Below are 17,395 nucleotides of genomic sequence, written 5' to 3' on the forward strand. Positions count from 1 at the left end.
GTGAGGGGAGGGGGGCGACGGTGTGAGGGGAGGGGGCGAAGGGGCAAGGGGGGTGGGGCTCGGCATTACTAACAAATTTTTTTTATATTTTTTTTCAAAACAACTAATGGCGCACTCTATGGCTGGTGCGCCATTACTAGTTAGAAATACTAATGGCGCACTTTGCCTAGATGCGCCATTAGTATGTTTGGAAAAATGAAACAAAATTGTTCCTAGTGGCGCACCTTGTGTCATTAGTATATAGTAGTGGAGCATCACCACATGGTGCGCCATTAGTATATAGTAGTGGCGCACCACTTCTCCGGTGCGCCATTAGTGCCAATTTCATCTATAGCCCTTTTCCTAGTAGTGTGAGGAGGGTCAACTCAAGGAACATATAACTTTCTGAGTTGTGGACGCATAGATTAGTATGTCGAACCAAGTTCAACATGTTTCTTCTAGATAACACATGCAGAGAGGTAGGACCGGCAGAGTCACAATTATGAATGGAGAACTCCTCAAGAGTACTCTTATTGTGATCCTTTGGTTCAAATAACTTCTGCCTTAATGGTTCATGGTATTTGGAAGAAGGAAATTCCACGGACCTCGAGGACTGTCGCATGGTTTCTAATATCCTAAAGGAACGAGCAACACTATCTACACGAATTAAGTAGAGTGAATCTTGGGTTCAAGAACCCAGGAAAGAATACCTACTACTAAATGGCATCACGGGATGCTTTCGAGAATGGTGGCCAGAATCATCACACCGGAACACAAAACATGGCTAGATTACTAGGTGACTCCCTAAAATAGCTAGGGTCATAATAATAGCTCCAACATATATGTCGAGGCAATAGAGTACCTCAACTCATGGATTAGTGTGGTTGAACTGGCCCAAAGTAACATAGGGAACGGAAAGAAGGGATTTGCAAATGCATCAGACTATTTAGAAACCCGGGATGACTCGGACAACATAATGGCTGTAAATGCTCAAAATGATTTGAGACATCCTGCAAAATGGTGGCATAACCACATAACATCACAATATCAAAGTTCTGAGATGAACAGTCAACACACAGAAGTAGTAGGAACCGAACTCGGACTTGAATCCATCAATCCTACGAGTCTACGGATTAGTAACACGTGGTCCTGATAGAAAGATGAGAAGCCTAGTTCTTAATCCTCGTAGAAAGGAAGAGGATGACTCAGATCAGAAGGGCATAAGGTAAAGGAGTAAAAAGAGCCTTACGTTCCCTTCCCCAATCAATTCCTTACATAACTAAAGCATTTCTAGACACAACTTCGACCAGTTTGGCTCGGTAATCCTACAGACAGTCAGGCTCTGATACCAAAGCTGTCAGGACCCCGATTCTAAGTCACACCGATCTAGCATGTAACACCTCATATCACTTTGCGGCCTCACGCACGGTATTCCCACGGGTGTCGCCTTACCATCGCCCGGGACCATTTTCGCCTTTTGGCTCACGTATACGATAGTGTCGCTAGCATCCATATGATAGAGAACCCGGGCCGACATGACTAGTCGTGAACCCAAAGTGGCACTAACTTATGGGGACAGGCATACATGAATCAACATCGAGCATCTCGGTCAGCAGCGTGCGAATCCGGGCTGTAGCACTGGGCTAACAGGACTCCGGGAACCCGGGCTATAGCAGGCTAGGCAGGACTCTGGATGTCACCGCGTGACATTTCCCCGAAGGGACAGACACATGCACAAAGTGAATCACATGCCAGCCAATCAAGTGTTCCGGAGCAGTAGTGCTGGGCTAGCAGGACTCCGGTGAACCGGGCTGTAGCGGACTACTATGGCTCATGGAAGCAAAAGACTACATTTCCCCATAAGAGAGGCTACCAAGGGCAAACAACTAGGTTGTCAGATCCCACACATACCAACATTTCAATCATACACACAATATGCTCGATATGTGTAAATACAGCATGGCATCACAACATAACTCTATGACTCAAGTATTTATTCATTAGGCTCCGAGGAGCCAAGCATTACAAACATGGGTCTCATGACCCCAACATACAGAGCATACAAGCAACAAGCACATGCGGAAGCTTAACTTGTCTGTGTACAGACAACCACAAATGAAGAAGGCTGAGAAGCCTGACTATCTACAAGACCCTGCCGAGGGCAAAAGATCGTAGCTGAGGTAACAAGCTAAACGTCGAAGTCCACGCGGAACTACTAGCGAGACTGACGTCTCTCTGCAAAAACATAAAATAGGCAAACGTGAGTACAAATGTACCCAGCAAGACTTACATCAGAACTAACTACATATGCATCGGTATCAACAATGGGGGTAGTGGAGTTTAACTGCAGCAAGCCAGCTTTGACTAAGTGGCTAACCTGAACTATGACTGCAAGCAACTCTTTTGAGGTGGCGCACACGAGTCCACATATTCACCATATCAATACAACACTATGGATCCGCTCTCGTCTCCCTACGAGAACGCCATCCATAGCACTCACGCTTATCTTGCGCATTTTAGAGTATCCACTTTCACTTGTCTATGAACTATTATAGGCAACCCATAAGTCCTTTACCGCGGACACGGCTATTCGAATAGATCATTTACAACCCTACAGGGGTGTACTCCTTCACACACGCTCTAGCCACTTACCACCATGTACACGTCGTGTATCTCGGCAACCTTCAAGCGGAAGCCAGGCGAGGGAGTCGGCCACGACCTGACTAACCACACAAGTCTCTAGTCCAGGTTTATCGCCTATTCGGGTTCCATCTGCGAGGAGATCTGGCCGGAGTTTCTCTCACAGCCCCAAACGATGTGTGTAGGGTTCCTGAGACACCAAACAAGCACCCGGTACACCGTGCCACGGTGTATCTACCGCATCATAGCCCACCCCTAGGGTCAGCGCTACGCACGGCCGCCAACACATATCCTATAAACACCAGAAACTAGTTGCAACTCCTGGACAAAGGACTAGGGCAGTTAATAAGTCGAGAGGGTCAATTAAGGATCCCAATGAGTGGTAGTAGTTGTTCATGGATCACAAACACAGAACTCTGTTCCTGAGAACGGTTTCAATGAGACAACCCACCATGTACTCCTACGTGGCCTCTCACCGCTACCTTTACCAAATCATGCTCACACACAGTAGGACATGTTCATCACTATTCCAATTCATCCCCGATGAATCAGACCTGACTCAACTCTAAGCAGTAGCAGGCATGACAAACAAGCATGAATGAGTAGGCACATGAGGGCTCAAACAACTCCACTCATGCTAGTGGGTTTCATCTATTTACTGTGGCATTGACAGGTCATGTAGAGGAAAAGGGGTTCAACTACCGCAACATGTAACAGTTGTCGGAGTAAATGACCACGGGTAGCCTAGCCGGCTTCCCCAGGTTCTTCAGAAAAATTATAGGCCGATTGAGCCTCTAAGCGTCCAAGACGTGGGGCCACCTTCCCCAGCTGGCTACCTCTCAGGCCGGCTGCGCAAAGGCGGCCCAGACCTGAGAAACAAGACCACGAGGAGGCCGACTCCAAGAAGCCGGCCATGAGAAGGCCGACTCCCAGGAGCCGAGCCCTCAACAAGCGGCCAAGATCGTGCCTTCAGAGTCTGCACCCACATAACGGCGACAAGACGGGGCGTGGCTATAGTGAAGCCTGCCACCCCCGAATCCCGGGCACGCATGGCCACAGTGCGTCGTACGGGGCGGCCATCACCCATCCGGCGCGACACTGTTGCCATGTTGATCATGACGTCACCCACGGCGGGCGGTCAGTACGACCCGTGGGTGGCGGGCCCCCTTAGTCAGGGAGACCCCAAAGGCGGCCAGGCTTCTTGCAGTCGGCCTGGGGTATGGCCGGCTCCCAATTGCCGGCTAGCTCTCTCCCTCGAAGGAGGTGCCTCATTAAGGAGACAAGACAAGGTAAGGCTACAGTGATGAGCCGCCTCCGACAAAACTCCGGAGCGATGGGGCCGGCCTGTCGACCAGAGGGCCGGCAGCCGACGGGGCCTACGAGGCGGCGGGCCCATCGGTCGGCGGAGAAGCCAGCCAGCGTAGACACAGACGGCTAGGGCCCGGGCCCAGCCGGATTACCATTGTACCCCTGGGGGGTAGGCCTATATAAACCCCCCAGGGCACCATGCGAGGGGGATCTCTCTCTGGATAGTTTTTAGACACCGCAATGAGAGGAGGAGCAGGCAAGCCTTGCCCCTCTTCATCCTTTCACCAAACAGCTCAAGGAGCCTCTTGTAGCTACTTGCGAACCTAGTGACCATGCGGAGACCCCGCAGAGCAGCAGTAGGGGTGTTATCTCCACGGAGAGCCCTGAAGCTGGGTAAGATCCGCTGGCGTGCATGTCTTCGCCTTATCCCGTTTCCATGCACCGGCGATGTTTATTGGCTCCCGCAATGATAAGCCACCCGTTGGCATATGTCGCACCAACCACCCGACATTTGGCGCCCACCGTGGGGCCAGGTGCACCGTCATCCGGAGACCTGCTGTGGACAGGAACCCTCTTCGTCCCCAGCATGCGTAGCCAGCCCGGCTCGCCCGATGGCGCTTGCCCCGACGTGCTGGAAGGCGTCGCTGACGCATGCGCGGCGAGCTGCCTCGCCGATCTTCTTGGTGAAGCTCGCATCTCTGACGAGCCCGCATCCGACGCGGGCACAGGCCGCCCCGAAAGCCACCTCGTCAGCCTCCTCGACCAACTCCACATCTCCGGCGAGCTGGCTGCGGACTTGGAGTCGGTTGGCTCCACTGACCCGATGTTTGTCGATTCCGACACGGCATCGCTTGACGCCTTCCCCTCCAACATGGTAATCATCAACGACCCTCTTCCTCGAGCTGACAGTAGCGGCAGCGCCATCACCGAGGTACTGGTCATCAGCCATGGCACCGCCTCTCGCGAGAACGCTCGTGACGCCCTGCAGGCGGTGCTGCACGACCTATCCGCCCCCATCCCGGCTGACGCCGACGCCCAGACACTGGAGGCGCGCCGCCTCGCCCTCATTGCGGAGGGCCAGAAGCTAGCCACCATGAGATGCCTCACCGAGGCTCATCAGCGCGAAGTTGACCACGCCGCCTCCCGACGGGCCGAGCCGCGTCGGTATCATCAAGAAACGCGGTGCAGCTATCGCTAGCACTGGGAGCAGATCGCCCAGTCTACGCCACGCCTCTCGAGAACCTACGCGCTGCCCAGGCGGCTGTAGACGAGCTGGACGGACTAAGGGCCGACGAGCTCCCCTACATGACCAGACGCATCCAGCAGCTTATCGACGTGGCCACAGAGCGGCATGAAGCCGGTGCCCGCACCGAAAGTCCTCCCCCTCGCCGAGAGCATGGTGCGACGTCCCAAACGACGACGACGGGCAACACCCACGCAAGGAAAGAAAAGGAGACGCCAGCCAGCCGCAGCTGGACTCGAATCTCCATCGAGCGTGATGCAGAAGGCCGTCCTCGAGCTGTGAAATGGCGGGGCGGTCCGCCCCCTCCTCCTCCTCGTGGTGAGAGATACCCCACTCTGCCGCCTGTCACGCATCTGACTCTCAGCGGCCGACTGGGTCGCCGCGAAGGAGTCGGCAAGAATGACGCCCGCCACCGGATCGACCGCCTAGCGCGATCCCTGGCTCTGGAAGAAGAAGATGATGTCGTCCCACCCTGCTTTGGCCCCTGCATCTGCGACGAACCCTTCCCTAAAGGGTTCTCGCTCCCAAAAGACACGCCCAAGTACAACGGCTCCGTGAAGCCGGAAGACTAGTTGATCGACTACTCCATTGCGGTTAGCATCGCGAACGGCAATAGGCGCGTTGCTGTGAAGTATATTCCCCTCATGCTCCAAGGCACGGCGTGTACCTGGCTCAACAGCCTCAAGCCTTACAGCGTCAACAACTGGCTGGACTTCATAGAAGCCTTCATCTGCAACTTCACCAGCACCTACAAGCGGGCTCCTAAGCCCCGACAGCTCTCCTTGTGTGTGCAAGGGCCCAGTGAATCAACCCGCGACTACCTCACACGTTGGGCCGAGCTCCGCAACTCCTGCGAAGGGGTGCACGAGGATCAAGCTATAGAGTACTTCACCGCCAGGTGCCGAGAAGGCACCCTCCTCAAGCATCGACTCCTCTACGACGAGCCGACTACCCTCGACGAGCTACTGATCATAGCTGACAAATACGCCACGACCGATTCCTCAATGAAGACCGAGCTCCGAGTAGATGCCTCCGGGAAGGTACTCGCTCCGAGTCCCAAGACGCCGGCAGGAGACTCCAGCCAACGCCCGTACGAGAATGACCACAAGCGCAAGGCTCCCCCGCCGCCTCCCATCAGTCGGTTGGTGGCCACCGCCGAAGATGAACAACCAGAAGGGCGGCCCATGCCCAAGAAGCAGTAGGGCGGCAGGTCGGCTTGGCAGTCGGCTTTCTCCTACGAGCAAGCACTTGATGCCCCCTGCAAGTTTCACAGCGGCGCAAAGCCTTCAAACCACACAACCCGAAAGTGCCACTGGCTCACACGGATCGCTAAGGGCGAGGGGATAGCGCTGCTTCCGCCTGCTGGTCAGCCGCCTCCCACCCCTCCGCAGCCGGCTGCTCGACCGGCGGTCCGTGCTGTTCAAGACGAATTCCCCAATGAGCATGCTGCCTACGTCATCTTTACGAGCCTACCAGAAGATAGGCGTAGCCGGCGCCGACAACATCAACAAGTCAACGCAGTTGCCTCCAACAACCCCGAGTTCATGCACTGGTCAGAAAGGCCTATCAGTTGGAGCCGGACTGATCACCCAGAGATGATGCCGTCTCCCGGCTCTTACGCATTGGTTTTGGATGCCACCCTCGCAACAGAAAGGCGAGCCGCCTGTTTCTCCCGCGTGCTGATAGATGGTGGGAGCAGCATCAACATCCTATATCGTGACACCATGGAGAAGCTGAGCATCAAGACAAAGCAGCTCATGCCTAGTCGGACTCTATTCCATGGCATCGTGCCCGGGCTGTCCTGCTCCCCAATCGGCAAGATCAAGACAGATGTTCTCTTCGGGGACAAGGATCATTTCCGCCGAGAGGCGGTGTGGTTTGAGGTAGTGGATCTGGAGAGCCCTTACCACGCGTTGCTTGGCCGACTCGCCCTGGCCAAGTTCACGGGCATCATCACCATGCCTACCTCAAGATGAAGATACCGAGTTCCATGGGCATCATCACCATAGCCGGAGACTACAAGAAGTCCTCCGAGTGTGCGGCAGCCAGCAGCCGGCTGGCCGAGTCCTTCGTGATTGCTGAAGAGAAGAAGATACTGGACCGAGTTGTGGCTATGGCCGGCAAGCAGCCGACCCTGTCCCCCAACCCCAAGGAGTGTGATGCCCAAGGTTCTTTCCAGCCGGCCAAAGAAAGAAAGAAGGTACCTCTGGACCCCGAGCACCCAGGATGGTTTGCCACCATCGGGGAAAACCTGGACAGCAAATAGGAAGGCGAGCTTGCCGATTTCCTCCATGAGAATCGGGACATCTTCGCATGGTCCCCCAAGGACATGCCGGGTGTTCCGAAGGAATTCGCCGAGCACAAGCTACATGTCCGAGAAGGTGCAAAACCAGTCAAACAGCCCCTCCGCCGACTGTCAGAAGAGATGAGAAGGATTGTAGGAGCAGAGATAGCCCGGCTTCTGGCAGCCGGCTTCATTATGGAAGTTTTCCTTCCAGAATGGCTTGCCAACCCGGTCCTCGTGCTGAAGAAAAATAACAAATGACGCATGTGTATAGACTACACCAGCCTCAACAAAGCCTGCCCCAAAGATCCCTTCGCCTTGCCAAGTATTGATCAAGTAATAGACTCCACAGCCGGATGCGAGCTGTTGAGCTTCTTGGATGCTTACTCAGGCTACCACCAGATAAAGTTGGATCCAGCTGACCGCCTGAAAACCGCCTTCATCACACCATTCGGAGCCTTCTGCTACCTGACTATGACATTCGGCTTGAGAAATGCCGGTGCCACTTTTCAGCGTTGCATGCAGAAATGCCTCCTCAAGCAGCTCGGCAGAAATGCCCACGTCTATGTAGACGATATTGTGGTTAAGACGGAGAACCGCAGCACCTTGCTGGAAGACCTCAGAGAGACATTTGAAAACTTGCACCGATTTCAAATCAAGCTCAATCCCGAGAATGCGTGTTCGGAGTACCAGCCGGCCAGCTTCTAGGCTTCCTGGTCTCCGAACACGGCATCGAGTGCAACCCGATGAAGATCAAGGCCATAGAGAGAATGGAGATTCCCACCAAGCTACGGGACATCCTGAAGTTCACCGGATGCATGGCTTCCCTGAACCGCTTCATCAGCTGGCTCGAGGAGAAAGCTCTCCCCCTCTACCGACTCATGAAGAAGTCCGCTCATTTCGAGTGGAACAACCAGGCGGACCAAGCCTTCCATGAGCTAAAGAAGATGTTGACCACGCCGCCTGTCTTGGTGGCACCGACTGAAAAAGAGCCCATGCTCCTTTACATTGCCGCTACTAGCCGGGTGGTCAGCACAGTCATCATGGTACAACGCCCAGAAGAAGGCCGAGTTCAGCTGGTCCAGTGGCCGGTGTATTATTTAAGCGAAGTGTTATCCACCTCGAAGCAGAACTACCCACACTACCAGAAGATGTGCTACGGTGTGTACTTCGCTGCCAAGAAGCTCAAGCCCTACTTCCAAGAGCACCCCATCAGAGTCGTATGTACTGCCCCGCTCGCCGAGATCATAGGCAGCCGGGATGCATCCGGCCGAGTGCCAAAATGGGCCATTGAGTTGGCTCCCTACACGATCTTTTACCAGCCCTGCACCACCATTAAATCCCAAGCACTGGCCGACTTCCTCGTCGACTGGGCTGAAGCCCAGTACCTTCCACCGGCCCCCGACTCCACTCATTGGCGAATGCACTTCGATGGGTCCAAGATGCACACAGGGTTGGGAGCCGGCAACATCCTCACCTCCCCTAAAGGTGACAAGCTCAAGTACACATTGCAAATTCATTTTGCCGCCTCCAACAATGTGGCCGAATACGAGGCTCTCATACACGGGCTCCGGCTAGCCAAGGAGCTCGGCATCTACCTGATCCTGTGCTATGGCAACTCGGATTTGGTGGTCCAGCAGTCATCTGGCGACTAGACGCCAAGGACACGAACATGGCGAGTTACCACTTCCTCATTCAGCAAATCAGTGGATATTTTGAAGGATGCGAGTTCCTTCATGTACCACGCGCTGACAACATGCAAGCAGATGCCCTGGCATGAGTAGGCTCCACCCGGCAAGCTATTCTAGCCGGTGTTCCTCTCCACCGCCTCCTCAAGCCGTCTATCAAGCCATCTCCAGAAATCTAATTCTATCTTCGTGCCGCCTGACCCCGACGCAGTCGAATCCGACTTGGGGAACCAAGCAGGCGGCTCGGGGACTTCAACAGGCAGCCCAGGGACTGCCATAGTCGCACCTGGCTCGGGGACTTCGAAACTCGGCCCGCGGGCTACTGCAGCCGGCCCAGGGACTGCATCGACGCAGCAGGCGGTGGTCGACTCCAACTCTTCACCACCCAGCCCACCCGCCCTGGTCACAGTAGCAGTTCTGACAATAGAAGAAGTCACAGCCCCATCATGGGCCTAGCCATCCTCAACTTCTTAGTAAACAAAGAGTTGCCAACCGACGAAATCTCGGCAAGACAAGTTCAACGCCGAGCCGGAGCATACACAATAGTAAACCGAGAGCTTGTTAGGCGTAGTGTCACTGGAGTCTTCCAGCGCTGCGTCGAGCCAGAGAAGGGCATAGCAATCCTCAAAGACATCCACCAGGGTGAATGCAGCCACCATGCTGCCTCACGATCACTCGTCGCCAAAGCTTTCCACCATGGATTCTTCTGGCCCACTGCTTCGGATGACGCCAAGGAGCTAGTCAAACATTGCAAAGGGTGCCAAGTTTTCAGTTCCAAGCAACATCTGCCGGCTTCCGCACTCAAGATCATCCCCTCACCTGGCCCTTTGCTGTCTGGGGGCTGGACATGGTGGGCCCGTTCAAGACGGCACGCGGCGGCATGACACATCTGCTCGTCGCTTTGGACAAATTTACCAAGTGGATCGAAGCAAAGCCGATCAAGAAGCTGAATGGGCCGACTGCCATCACGTTCATCGCAGATATCACAACTCGGTACGGCATAACGCACAGCATCATCACCGACAATGGTACAAATTTTGCATAGGGAGCACTGGCACATTTCTGCGCAACACACGGCATCCGGATGGACCTAGCGTTTGTCGCGCACCCGTAGTCAAACGGCCATGTCGAGCGAGCAAACGGCCTCATCCTCTCCGGCATCAAGCCCCGACTGGTCATGCCACTAGAGTGTTCAGCCGGCTGTTGGCTCAACAAGCTGCCGGCTGTCCTCTGGAGTTTGTGCACTATCCCAAACAAGTCAACCGGCTTCACCCCTTTCTTCCTTGTATATGGCGCCGAGGCGTTCATCTCAACTAACATCGAGTTCGACTCACCTTGGGTCACCATGTACACGGAGGGGGAGGCCAAGGAAGCACGTGAGGATGACGTCGACCTGCTGGAAGAGGGCCAGCTGTTAGCCGTCAGCCGGTCCGCCATCTATCAGCAGGGTCTGCGCCGCTACCACAGCCGAAAAGTCAAGCCAAGATCCTTCCAAGAGGGCGATCTTATGCTCCGGCTGATCCAGCGAACAGCCGGCCAGCACAAGCTCTCAGCGCCTTGGGAGGGCCCCTTCGTCATCAGCAGAGCTCTAGGCAATGACTCCTACTACCTAATCGACGCACAGAAGCCGAAGGAACGCAAGAGAGATGATTCCGACAAGGAGTCGGAACGACCATGGAACGCCAATCTCCTCCGAAGAGTTTTCAGTTAAAAAGCAGTATGTATCACGCTAACTTTTGTACTAAGTGCGAGACAAAGGGTCCCCCGAGGAGCACTCGGGGACTACCCTCCTTTATCTATGGATGATGGGTATCATGCCTATGAATATGTTACTACATTTGTTTTTTTCGTCCGGCACCAGGCTTGACCAGTCGGCCCGGGGACTCGCCGCCTTAAGTTATATATAAAGTTCTCCCTGCAGTCAGACAAGTAGTGTGCCGGCACCCAAGCCCCCTCTTGCCAAAAGTCGCAGCCCGATGAATCGACTGCCCGACTGGCAGGAGCCAAGGGTAGGAAAGGATGCCCACACGAAAAATGGCTAAGGACCAACGAACTTATATAAAGCGAGCCGGCCTCCCGCCCCGCCAACCGGCTACCAGAGCATCCGGCTGGCCGGCTCCTTGTTCACCTAGCTGCAATCTAAGAAAGCTCGAGTACTTGCCTTCCCAAAACAACCAAGTCCTTCTCCAGCCACAGACTGCAGAGCAGCTATCTGGCTGGGAAGGCGGCGGCCAAGGAAAGGCGGCAAAGGAAAAAGCCAAAAGGATGAAAAGCAAACATAAATGGAAGCCAAGCACATGCATAATATTTACACAAAAGACCTTCGAAAGGCCAGCATTCAACTTAGTCTGAATACACCCCCATTGGGTGGAACTGCGCAAATTTAAAGGATTGTTCAAAAGAGTAACAAGCAGGAAAGCACGGACGGCGGATCAAGCCAGGGGAACGACGGGCGAGTTGGGCAGGTTGGTGGAGTCCGCGGTGCCGGCTGGAGGAGTGACCGGCTAGCGAGTCTTGGCATCGTTGCTAGAGGCACGATCGGGCTGAGGCGGGCTGGTCGCTTCACCATCCGGCGCATCGTCTTCATCATCCTCACCCTCTTCCCCTTCGCCCTAATCACTGGAGGCAATCTCCTCCACCGAGTCCTCACCTTCGGCCGGGTTCAGCTCGAACCACTTCTCCTGCTGAGCGACGCCGGTGTCATCCACCTCAGGGGCAAAGGCGCTGGTGTCGGTGTACTCGGCGATCACCGAGGCGCCTCTAGGTCCTCTTTAGCCTCCTGCCGCCAGGTGCTCAACTGGTCCAAGTTCAGTCTAGGATACCAAGCTTGGACGAACTCCAGTGCCCGCCCAGCGCCGGACCGGGCCGCTGATGCCTTCCAAGCCTCGAAGCGGCCGACTGCGACCTCCAGCCAGTCGGCGGTCCGACTTGGGGTGCGCGGGATCACCTCGCCGGGCCAGTGGGCGGCCAGCACTTGTGCCCCGGCACGCTGAAGACGGCGGAGCATGCAGTGGGCCGGTTGCAGGCAGGCTTGAAGCGCCAGAAGCTGCTCCTCAAGCGACCGGCTAGCACCTGGTGTGACCTCGGTGGTAGGCCTCGATGGCTTGAGTAGCGGCAGCAGAGTAACCGGGAAAGTAATCTGCACAAAGAAGAAAGCAGTGGCACAAAGTCAAAAGATGAACCAGATAGTGGGAGGCAGACAAAGAAACAACAAAGAAGGCGGCTCACTGTCGATTAAGTCTTCTACCCGGCTGTAGCCTTGACTCAGTGCCTGCCTGGCCTCGGCCCAGTTCGCCGCCTCGGTCCCATATTCGGCTTTGAGGGAGGCCTCGCTGTGCTGCGCCGCCTTCAGGGCTGCCTTGTAGCTCTCCTCCTGGTCGGCCAGCTTCTTGGCCAGGCGGTCACGCTCTTGGGCCAGGGCGGCGGACTCGGCCTCCTTGGCGCGATAGGCGGTTTGGGCTCCGCTCAGCTGGCTCCTCAAGTCAGCATTGGCACCTACAGATATGAAAAAGAAGTCGTCAGGAAAAGTTCCGACCCGACTACTCAGCAGTCGGCCCGAATCTCGGGGACTACACCTAGTGGGTGCACTGACGCGCCCCCACTTGAGACAAACGATGAAGCACTTACTCCGGCTCTTGGTTAGATCGGTGGTTTTCTGATTCAACTCCTGGGCCTAGGAGTTGAAGGCAGCATCGTGGAGGTTATGATACTCCTGCGGACAAGATAAGTTATACAAGTAAGAACAAGACAGCAATTAGAGTCTACCAAGAAGTTCCAAGCCGCCTGCTCAGCAGCTGGTTCGGAACTCGGGGACTACACCCAGTGTGTGCGCTGACGCGCCCCCACAGAAGAAATCAGGAGCAATCAACGAAAAATGGAAGGACTCACCCGGATCACCGTTCGCGTCGTGAGAAATTCTTGGGTGTATTGCTTCAACACGGTAGCTTGGGCCTGAACCCGGTTCCGGACGTCCTGCGCCGCCACGTTCAGCACGGCCGTCCCACCGCCCGGCGTCCACCCGGACGAGCTATCGCCAGCCGCTTCCAGGTCCTTAGCCGACGGTCTGGCGCCAGCGGTGTTGTGCGGATCTGGCGCTGAAGTCGTCTTCTCCGCGCGCCGACGGGACGGCGATAGGACCATAAGGTCCGCCCCGATAGTCGGCTCACATCTGGTAGGCTGCGCGGGCGGCGCGTCGGGCCGGCTACCTTGGCCCTTTCCAGCCGACGGCGTCGGTTCCGCCTCCTTCCCCTTCGCCGGCTGGCCGCGGCTGGTCTCCTCCGTTGGGGGCAGTGGAATGTCGGTTGCCGCGGCGCAAAGGGGGATAACGAGCAGCGGAGGCTCGTTCCGCTGGGCCTCCGCCTCCTCCTCCGTGGCTGCGGCCTCCGCCTGGGCCTTGGCAGCCGCGTCGGCCTGTGCCTCTGCCGACTTCTCCCTCGCCTCCCGAGCCGCCCTCCGCTCCTCCGCCTCCCGTTCCTCCCGCGCTTCCCGCAGGTTTCGCTCCTTCGCCTCTAGGAGTTCGGCGCGGGGATCCACACAACGGGAGCCTGAGGACCCTACTGTGGGTCCGACTACAGAGGCGGCAGGGGCTCGTTCAAGAGAAAGTGGGGCCCTGCTTGATAAGTCAAGAAGAAGGCTTAGAAAGATATCAACTGAAGTAGAAAAGAAAGGCATAAGAAAAATAACACTTACACTGAAACCGACTGCGGCTGCTTCACCACCTTGCGGAAGCGGGCCGCCTTCACGGCTGCCTCATCCCGCTTGGTCGCCACCGCGATACTCTTGGGCTTCTTTGGCCGACTGCCGAAGTGGGTCGACGCGGCCCGGCTTTTCTGCGCGCCGCCATGGGAGCCGGCGCAGCGGATGGGCCTGCTCTTTAATGATCGGGCGCCGGCTGACGGCGTGGAACAACTCTGTCCTCGACATCATCTGGCCAATCCTCGAAGGCGGCCCCGAGCCCAGAGCTGCCTACCTCGCCGCCCTCCCTTGCGACTTCTTCCATGGCGGCCGCCCCCAGGTCCGGGTCATCAACGCCGTCCATTTTGCGGTCGAGAAGGAACTGGCGTTCCACCCCCGCAGCCCCAGTTGCCGGCGGAACCATAGGATTCTGCCAAAAACAGGCCGACTGGTCAGGAGTCGTCCATCATGAACCCGGCGACAAGGAAAGAAGAAAAGAAGAGAAACTTACTACCGGCGGAGGATTTGCGTGAGAGTACGGCACCTTGCCATACTGCCACTCCTTAGTGAGCTTGCAGTTGGAAATATAGTTCACCATGTAAGACACCTTGGTGTGAGGCATCTCCTTGGTGCTTAGCCGGCACGGGTCGAAGCGGCCGCTCATCTGGTAGATCATATGAGGTCGGCCCTGGAGCGGGAGCACCCGACGCTCCACGAAGACGGCCACCAGGTCAGACCCAATCAGACCCTCCGACTGGATCATCACCCGGAGCCGTGCAACGGAGGCGGCCCCACCCTGAGACAGCGACCTGGCCCGGAAGGACCATGAGGGCTGCCTCCCAGCCGGCAGATTGATGAAGACGCCTTGAGGAGCGATGTTCTTCACGTAGAAGTAGGATTTCTGCCAGAGCTTCACCGACTGGATCAGCGGGATGGGCGGAAATGGGTTGTTGTCGCTCGTCCTCCGCATGGCGATGAAGGCGCCGCATGGGGCGGTCATGCCCGCGACGACAGCGCCAAGCTTGCACTAGAAGAATTCTCCCCACAGTTCAAGGGTGGGGAGGACACCAAGAAAACCCTCGCACAGGGCGACGAAGGCCGATAGCAGCATCACCGCGTTCGGAGTAAGATGATGCAGCTGGAGATGATAAAATTCGAGGAAGGAGCGCAAGACCCGCTTGCCGGCAAGCCGAAGCCACGCAGGCAGTGCGAGCGGAAGATTACCCGCTCGTCCTCCTCCGGTTGAAGGCAGACCCGCACGAAATCCGCGCCCGGCAGCCGCCATGTCCGGCGGAGGAAGTCGACATGGTCGTCGTGGACGTTGGAGCCGTTCCAGGAGCTCGACAATGCTATGGGGACGGCGCGGCGATGAGAAAGGTGCAGGGAAAGAAAGGCGCACGACCCAGCTATGACGAAGCGACGGCAAGCCAAGAAGATTGGCGGGAAGGCCGAGCGGCAGCGGGTAGCTGTGGCCGCGGAGAGGAGGAAGAAGAAGGAGGGGGCAGAGCGAGGGAGAGTGCGCGAGCGTCTGGTGCTCCCCTCCTCTCCCCCTACTTATAGCCTCGTGCGGCGAAGCCGAGGAGGCAGGGCGTGGGGGACGTGGGATTAACTGCACCCACTCCCCCACGCCCCGCGATTATTGCGCCTTCACGGCATGAGGAAACCGCCACTGGGGGGCGCGCGGTCCATCTGGGCCGCAGAAGATCCGCGCGTTGGCCAAGGCCCTATAGTGGCGGGCCCCGGACTGCGGTGGCGTCCCGTCACGCGCGTGGGCTGGCACGCCCCTCCAGCCATAGGGTGCCACGTGGCGCACAGGCGACGAACGGTCAGCTCGCAGCCTGACTCGTGCACTGTCAGAGTAATGGGACATGGGTAGGCCAACCCGAGCCCCATAACTTTCAAGACATCAGGGCAGGCTGCGCCCCTCAAGACCCCAGGACCAAGAGCCGCCTTCGAGAAGTCGACGGCAAGATGGCCGACTGCCCACTCACGACCGAGTCCCAGGGACGACTTCAGGGAAAGCCGGCTTCTGACAGGCGACTTCTAGAGAAGCCGGCTTGGGGAGTCGGCCTGCGACTCCAACAAACCCCATGACCTCATCAAGAGGGACGGGGAAGAGGAGTGGCTACAGTGAAGCCCAATCCCGCGCCTTACCAAGGGTAGGCATGGCCACATCACGCCGTACCCCGGAAGATCTCCGTGCGGCGTGGCAGTGTTGCCATGCCGGCCCTGACATCAGCACCATAGGATCGAATCCTGCACCCACGACGGCTTGTCTGTACGGCCCAGAGGCAATGGGTCCCACCAGTCAGTGGGAGAGTGGCAATAGTGATTGCCCGCCAGGCGGCGGGCTGTTGCCACGACCCCATGATCAAGCCCGCATCATCAGAAGCACGGCTACAGTAATCAACAGCCGGCAAGACTCGCCCGCGGCGGACGCGGCCTGTCGGCTCCGTACCAGGCCAGTCCGCGGGGCCCACCAATCGGCGGAGAAGACGGAGGCCAGAGGCACTCACGGCTGGGCCCGTGTCCAGCCGGATTACCATTGTACCCCTGGGGGGTAAGCCTATATAAACCCCCCAGGGCACCCATGCAAAGGGTTGGAATCCATTAGCTCTAGACCAGATCATATAGGAGGGAGAGAGCTAGCCCTGCCCTCTCTTACCTCCAGGAAACAGCTCAAGGAGCAATCGTGTAAGCACTTTGCCATAGTGATCATGCGGAGACCCCATAGCGCAGCAGTAGGGGTATTATCTCCCCGGAGAGCCCTGAAGCTGGGTAAGATTTGCCGACATGCATGTCTTCGCCTCATCCCGTTTCCAGGCACCGGCGACGTTCTACTCGCCTCCACCATGATAAGCCTTCCTTTGGCATATGTCTCACCCAACCCCCGACATTTGGCGCCCACCGTGGGGCCTGGTGCACCGCCGTCCAGAGACCTGTTCTGGACAGAACCCTTTTCCTCCCTGGCGAGCGCAGCCCGCTAGGCACGCTAGACGGAGTTTGCGTCGACGCGCTGCATGGCATTGAGATCGCCTGCGCAGCCAGTTGCCTCGCCGAACTTGTCGAAGAGGTTCGCCTCTACAACGAACCTGCATCCAACGCAGGCACGGGCGGCTCCGAGAGCCTCCTTGTGAGCCTCCTCGATCAACTCCACGTTTCCGGCGAGCCTGCCGTAGACTTGGAGTCTGTAGGCTCCACCGACCCGATGCTGGTCGACTCCGACACCGTGTCGCTCGACGCGTTCCCCACTAATGTGGTGGTCTACGACGAACCTCTCCCTCGCGCGGAGAGCGACGGAAGCACCGTCACCGAGGTGCTCGTCATCAGTCATGACGAGCTCCCCAGCGGAGGAGCGCACGACTCACTCGGCGCGGTGCTACAAGACCTAACTGCGCCCATTCCGGAAGACGCTGACGCAGAGACATTGGAGGTGCGCCGCCTTCAGTTCGTCGAAGGCGCGAAGAAGCTGGCCAGCATGAGACGCTTGTTAGAAGCCTACCAGCGAGAGATGGATCGCGGCGTTGGCAGCTCGCTGGCCCCGGCAGGGCCCAACCGCCTTGGCGCGGTCCGGCAGCG

Source organism: Triticum dicoccoides, chromosome 5A (genome assembly GCF_002162155.2).
Source record: "Triticum dicoccoides isolate Atlit2015 ecotype Zavitan chromosome 5A, WEW_v2.0, whole genome shotgun sequence".
Lineage (NCBI taxonomy): Eukaryota > Viridiplantae > Streptophyta > Magnoliopsida > Poales > Poaceae > Triticum > Triticum dicoccoides.